The sequence below is a fragment of the Antechinus flavipes genome, chromosome 2, assembly GCF_016432865.1.
Source record: "Antechinus flavipes isolate AdamAnt ecotype Samford, QLD, Australia chromosome 2, AdamAnt_v2, whole genome shotgun sequence".
Classification (NCBI taxonomy): domain Eukaryota; kingdom Metazoa; phylum Chordata; class Mammalia; order Dasyuromorphia; family Dasyuridae; genus Antechinus; species Antechinus flavipes.
In genome coordinates, this window is record NC_067399.1 from 80,499,831 (window position 1) to 80,507,006 (window position 7,176).

The 7,176-nt window shown below is 39.7% G+C and overlaps 1 pseudogene; it reads right to left on the reverse strand.

Moving 5' to 3' along the window:
• Positions 1-4,338: 4,338 nt before the first annotated feature.
• On the reverse strand, positions 4,339-5,897 carry LOC127552373 (ferritin heavy chain-like; annotated as a pseudogene).
• Between the last annotated feature and the right edge of the window lie 1,279 nt (positions 5,898-7,176).

Here is a 7,176-nt window from a genome sequence, read left to right on the forward strand (position 1 = left end):
CTGTTCTATCGCTGGATAGATATAGATATGGAGGATATGAAAAGATTTGCCTTTTCAGTACCCAGCCTTAACTTAGCTGAGCCTTATAAAAGATATGAATGGACAGTATTGACACAGGGAATGAATAATAGCCCTATAATCAAATGTATGTTGCTGCTGCATTTCCAGTAAGAAAAGCATTTCCAAAAGTTATGTTGTTACATTACATGGATGATATATTGGGGTGTGCACTGAGGAGCAAATGTGAGAAGCATGTCTTCAAAAGACCATAGCAACACTAAGGAATTACAAATTGCTTTTAGCTCCAGAAACAATTCAAAGACATGCTCCCTTTCAATATTTAAGATATGTAGTATACTTAAGGTGCTTACAGTACAAAAACTTTCTTTAAGAACAGAGAAGTTGAACACCTTAAATGATTTTCAAAAATTAATAGGAGATATGAAATGGATGCATCCAGTGTTAGGCTTGACTACCTATCAATGTAAGTAACTATTGCATTATATGACATTTTAAGGGGAGATCCTGCTTTAAACTCACCATGTCAGTTTACAAAAGAAGTTCAAGAGGTTTTGAGAGAAGTTGAATTAGTTTTATCCAATGTGGTTGAGTCACTCAAAAACCCTTGGAAATATCAGTTTTTACTATAAAAGAGGCACCCACAGCAGTCCTTCATCAAGGAGACAGTGTGATAGAGTGGGTGAATCTCCCAGCACAACCAGAACAAAGCCTTACTCCTTACCCAGTGCTTGTGGAGAGAAATTTTATTAAAGGCCATTAAGTGAGCAGTACAATTATCTGGGATAAGACCTGACAAAATATACACCTTTTATACTAATGCACAAATTAATGTGTGCTGTGAAATCATCCCAGAGAGGCAAATTTTATTTTCTATGGCTCCAAATTTTACACATGGGTTCTCCCTTAAAGCTAACCTGACTATTTCATAATTGACAATGGATTTTTGAAGAAAATGTTTCTAAGGTTCTTCTTAAAGAACCAAGTTTCTTTACAGATGCATACTATAAAGAGAGTAGTCAGAACTCCTTTTCAATGCACTCAGCAGAATGAATTGTATGCAATCATGCTAATTCTTACTCATTATTGAGGAGATATAAATATACTATCTTATTTGGCCTATTCAGTAGGTGTGGTACAAAGAATTGTTACAACCCAAATAAAATTTGTAGCTTCCAATGTATATCAGCTCTCTAAGGAACTTCAAGAGCAAGTGAGAAAGCATCCAGGTAAGAGTTATATCTTGCACATCCACTCACATAGTGGACTTTTAAGTCCTATTTTTGATGGAAATTCAAAGGCAGATAGATAGCCTTCTAACCAAGTTAGCCAATACTATTTTATTTCTGGCAGCCCAAGAATCTCATTCTAAATATCATCATGCTGCTCAAGCTTTACGTTTGCAATTTGGGATAACAAAAGAGGAAGCTAGGAGCATACTAAAAGCCTGTACAGCTTGCCTTCCTTTCCATGCTCCTACACTGCCTCCAGGGAAGAACCTCGTGGTTTGAGACCCAGTGAAATTTGGCAAATGGATGTGACCCATTATAAATCTTTTGGTAACCTGTCTTTTATCCACGTTGTGGTAGACACCTTTTCAGGATTCACTTTTGCCATACCAGCAGCAAAAAAGACAGCCCGAGTTATCACTGAGTTCCTTATTCAAGCATTTGCCATTATGGGTGTGCCACAAGCAATAAAAACAGACAGTGGTCCTGCATACACCTCCAAACATTTTGCACACTTTTGTGCACAGTATAAGATTTTACACATCACTGGCATACCCTTTAATCCTCAAGGACAGGCACTAGTTGAGAGGAGAAACAGGGACATTAAGATACTCCTCCAAAAACAAAAGAAAGGGGGAACCACAGGTAACCCTGGAGAACTTCCAAATTTAGCTCTTTATACAATTAACTTCTTGATTTTTGCCAAAGATGCACTGGCTCTGGCAGACAGGTTTTATAAACCCCCAGAAGGGCAGTGTCCAGTGTGAGCAATTTCACTATCTTTAGATAATTGCCAGGTGATATGGAGAGACCCATAAAGTGTTGAATGGAAGGGACCAGATAAGTTAATGGCTTGGGGGAGAGGGTTTGCTTGTATCTCTACTGATGGAGAAAGAATCAGAGGGGTGCAAACGAGCCGTATTTACCTTGTCCATTGGAGAGAGATGGAGCAGACCCTTGAAAAGAGGGAGAAGACCCAAGAAACATCAGGGATTCCATCACTGACTGTGCCCAACACTGAAAGAACATGGCAGTTATGGCGATTGACTCATGGACATCAAAAATTGTTAATGAGACTGATTCAGGATTTCAAAATCTTCAGGAATAATTGTATTCCTTGAGACAGAATGAGCCTGTTGCAGGACTTAAAAAACTTGCAGGAATCATTGGATTCCTTGAGACAGAATGAGACTGTTGCAGGACTTAAAAAACTTGCAGGAATCATTGGATTCCCTGACATGTGAAGCAATGGACAATAGATTGGTTTTGGACTATCTCTTGGTTACTAAAGGAGCTGTATGTGTGATTGTTATTTACATTCCCTCCTTCTAGGATTTCTGGAAGTCTTTTACAATGCCATGTTGATTCATATTGTTTGTTATATCACTACTTGCATGTACAATTCATGTTTCTTACACCACATTAAGCCTGCACTGGCTGTGAGGAGAGTCATCACTGCCAGCCTGTGCTTCATTGCTATGTGCTTGTATAATACTCCCATGCTTATGGGTTTGTGTATGCCTGATTCTAGTAAGACCCTTCAGTCCAGAATCCCACTAACAATATCTGGCTTTACTCCCTGCTTCCCTTGGTGTTTTTCATCTCTCTTTTTGAGAAATCTGGGCAGGCATGATCATCTCCTTTTTGTTGTTTTCACTCCTCTTGCTGACAAGTTGGGGTGTGTGTGATCACCTCCTTTTTGGGGTTCTCACTCCCTGAGAAGTCAGCGAGGGCATGACCACCTGTGTGCTAAAACAAAAGAAAGTGGGAGATATAGAGGGCTGGAATGCTGAAAAGATATACTTGAATCCAGAACAGCATAGCACTTAAGGCTAATTACCTATTTGATGCGAGATAATGGTTCTATAAGCATATACTTAGATGATATGGTGATGTGATGGCTCTCCTCATAATTGGCACCTGTTGAATGTGTTGTGGTGAGGTAATTGTAGGAAAGGATTGGAAGGCTGAGGGAGAGCGTCAGAGTCTCTCTGACACAGCTGGCTCAGCAGGGAAGACTTCAGGCTCCAGATTCCAGAGTTCAGGGTCCATCTTTGATGACCCATGTGGCAGTTTGCCTGCTTCCTTCATTTCTCTTCCTAAAGACCAAAGACTTTGACTGATCCTGACTCTGACTGCTCCTGAGGCCCTCTAGGGAGCTAGCCTGGGTATTACAGTGCAGAAACCCCCCATGGGAGGTTTGCACCATGGGGAATATATCCTAAAGCTCTTAGCCAAAATACAGCAGCACCAACTACTGTGTCCTGCTTACAAGCCAGTGAATCAGCAGATTATCTGTGAGATATTCAATGAAAATACAAGAGATAAATAGTGAACCTCTGAACTCCAGAAAAATGCAGGGCTTGGCTTCGCCCACCCATCACCAGAAGTCAGCAGCACTGGCTCAAGGCAGCCACTGTCTCCTGTAGAGGAAGCTTGGGACAATCTCCTCTTTGCCCTAAAAGCAGACTAAAACTCTTTTTTTTTTTTTAATGAGCAAAAAAAGGAAAAAGAACTCTGACCATAACTAGTTTTTTGGAGAAAGAGAAGAACAGACCTCAAACCCTGAGGACACTAAAAGCAAATCATATCCAGATGAAGTCCCAAAGGGTGATATGAGTTGGTTCCCATCTCACAAAGCTCTCTTGGAAGAATTCAAAAAAGGATCTTAAAAGAGAGTTAGAAGAAAAATGAGGAAAGGAAATGAGAATATTGTAGGAGAATTTGGAAAAGAAAACATTAAATTATCTAAATAAAACTCCTTACAAGATAGATTTAGTAAAATGGAAAAAGCATGTAACTCCTTACAAAATAGATTTGACAAAAAACAACTCCTTGAAAAACAGAGTTTGTGAAATAGGAAAAATCTTTTGAACAAAACAACTCATTTAAAAATTCAACTGGCCAAGTGCAAAAAACAAAAAAAGCTAACTGAAGAAAATAATTCACTAAAAATTAGAATTGAATAAATGGAAATTAATGACTCAATGAGACATCAAGAATCAATCAAACAAAACCAAAAAATGAAAAATAGAAGAAAATGTAAAATAATTCCATTGGAAAAAAACCCAAATGATCCAGAAAATAAATCTAGAAGAGACAATCTAAGAATTATTGGACTTCCTAAAAACCATGATGGAAAAAATCATAGACATCATCTTTCAGGAAATCATCATGGAAAACTGCCCTAATGTCCTAGAACTAGACGGTAAAACAGCCATTGAAAGAATTCACTAATCACCTTCTGAAAGAAACCCCAAAATGAAAACTCCAAGGAACATTGTAGCTAAATTTCAGAATTATTGGATCAAGGAGAAAATATTGCAAGCAGCCACAAAGAAACAATTCAAATATAAACAGCCACAATCAGGAATACCCAGGACCTAGCAATTTCTACTATGAAGGACCCAAGGCTTGTAATCTTCTACTCTGAAAGGCAAAAGAACTTTTTTTTTCATTCTTTTGATGTTTTATTATTTCTTGATACTCAATTCTACATTTTAAAGATTTGTGTCGATGAACTTTTATGCCTCCTTTTCTATTTGGCCAATTCTGCTTTTTAAGGAATTCTCTTCAGTAAATTTTTTTTTTTTTTTTTTTTGCCTCTTCTTACCATTTGGCTTATTCTGTTTTTTAAGGTGGGTTTTTTTTTTCCTTCAATATTTTTGTACCTCTCTTGCCAAGCTGTTTATTTTTTCTGTGATTTTCTTGCATTATTCTTGTTTTTCTTCCCCAATTTTTTTTCCCCTCAGAACCATGTCACTTTATTGGGTTTTGGCATGTAAAAGATGACCGTTTTTTGGTAAAGATTATGAAAAGGTCAGATAACCAAAATATGCATGCCCTGAAAGACAATAATAATCCATAATTCCCAGGTATGGGGGAAGCCAAATGTCACTTAGCTCTTATTGCCACTGTCTCCAAGAGTGTGCTTGTCAAAAAGATATTCTGCCATGTCAGAATTGGGGCCCTCTTTTTGTGCTAGTTGGTTACGTGACCCACAGTTGTTTGATGGATTTTGATGGATTAGATGGATTAGAGGATTTTGAGGAAATCACCTAAATTGGGGGTTGTTTTTATCAGTTGCCAGCTTGTGCAATTCCAGAAACAACTGATTGACAGTTTTTTCATGTGCAGAGCACACTCCACTGAGTTCAGCCTGCTCTCCCAGTCACCACAATCTGGTTTCTTGGTGTCTTCCAGGAAGATTCTGCCACCATGCTTGTTTTGGAGTTTCATTAAATTCTCAGACTCTTCCCATAGACTCTTCTCAGAACTTTCCCTCTCCTCATGGGATTGGTGTAGGAAATACTTGGCAAAGTTCTTCAGTGCCACATGATCTTAATTGAAGTAGTAAGATGACAAGTAGATGTAGGGGGTGTGGACTTCCAGGTGATCTGCTGGTTAATGGAAGCCTCCAAGTCCTTCTAGTTCTTTTAGACTTGAGAGGCAAATGAGGTCATCAGGTTGTAGAGATGAAAGCAGCTAAGAGGAGAAAGAGGAGGAAGAGAAAGAAGAAGAGGAGGAAGATGAGGAAGAGAAGAAGGAGAAGGAAGAGGGGAAGGAGAGTAAGATGGGAAGTGGAGGAAGAGGAGATAGAGGAAGAGGAGGAGGAGAAGGAAAAGGAGGAGGAGGGAAAGAGAAGGAAAATGAGGAGGAGGAAGAGAAGAAGAAAGAGGAGGAGGAAGAGGAAGAGGAAGAAGGGGAAAAAGAAGGAGAGGAAGAGGAGGAGGAAGGAAGATGCAGCTGTCCAGTGATTTGGGTGGGATGGAGAAAGCAATCATGGCCAGGGGGAGCTGAGGCAGACAGCTGCTGCTCAAATGGTAGGATGGAAGTGCTGGTTAGTGGAGGCTAAGATGGAGAAGTGACTAAGCGTAGCTCCATCCATGAATCAAGCAGTGGGTTCTGTGCAAACACTGTTAGAGCATAGAAACTCTCTTCCCCTATGCTTCTGGCCCCCAATTTTTTCCTACTCTTCTTACTTGATTTTTAAAATCATTTTTGACTCTTCTGTGATCTGAAAATAATTCATATTTTCCTTTGAGGCTTTGGGTATAGCAGTTTTGACTTTGTTGTCTTCTGAGTGTATGTGTTTTGCTCTTCTCTGACTTCACAAATTTCTATAGTCAGCATCTTTTTTTACTGTTTACTCATTTTTCAGACTCTTTCATGATTTACTTTAACAAAGTAAGGCTCTACTTCTAGAATATCAAAGTTCTAAGCTTCCGGGGGGGGGGGGGAGAGGGAGATTGTATAGGTATTTTTAAGTTTTGGGTCTCTGATTTGCGAACAATTGCAAGCACTCTTCCCCTGGAGAGCTATGATCAGGAAACCGGCTTTTTGGCCACAACCTCTGGTATGCTAGTACTCCTCTTGCCCTTGGGAGTGAAACCCAGGACTGTGAGCCAGATCCCAGTCCGGGGAATGCTATGGACTCCTGTACCCAGTGCTAACAGAGGGACTCCTAAAATCTTCTGACCAACACTTTTTGCATCTGTGGCTGAGAGATCTGGAAACTGCTACTGCTGCCCCTGATTCAGTCACATACTACATTCCACCCCCACCCCCCAGAGCCTAATTCTAGTTTGCTGGGGGATATGTCCAGCACTAGACCGTACTCCAGTCTCACCCAGGTGCAACAGAGCTTTATCTGCTGAACTTGTAAGTTGTCTTGAGCTGGTAGTGTTGCATTCCATCCTTTTGCAGATTTTGTTACTTACTCCAGAATTTGAAGCCATTATTTAAAGCTGTTTGGAGAGGTTTGGGGGAGAGCTCAGGAGAATCCCTGTCTTTTCTTCATCATCTTGGCTCTGTTCTCTCTTTTAATAAAATGACTCAAAAGATGTATACTGTGTCCATTCTTCATCATCATACACCCTAGTTCAATCAATCATCACTTCTCACGTATACCATTTCAAAAATCTCTTCC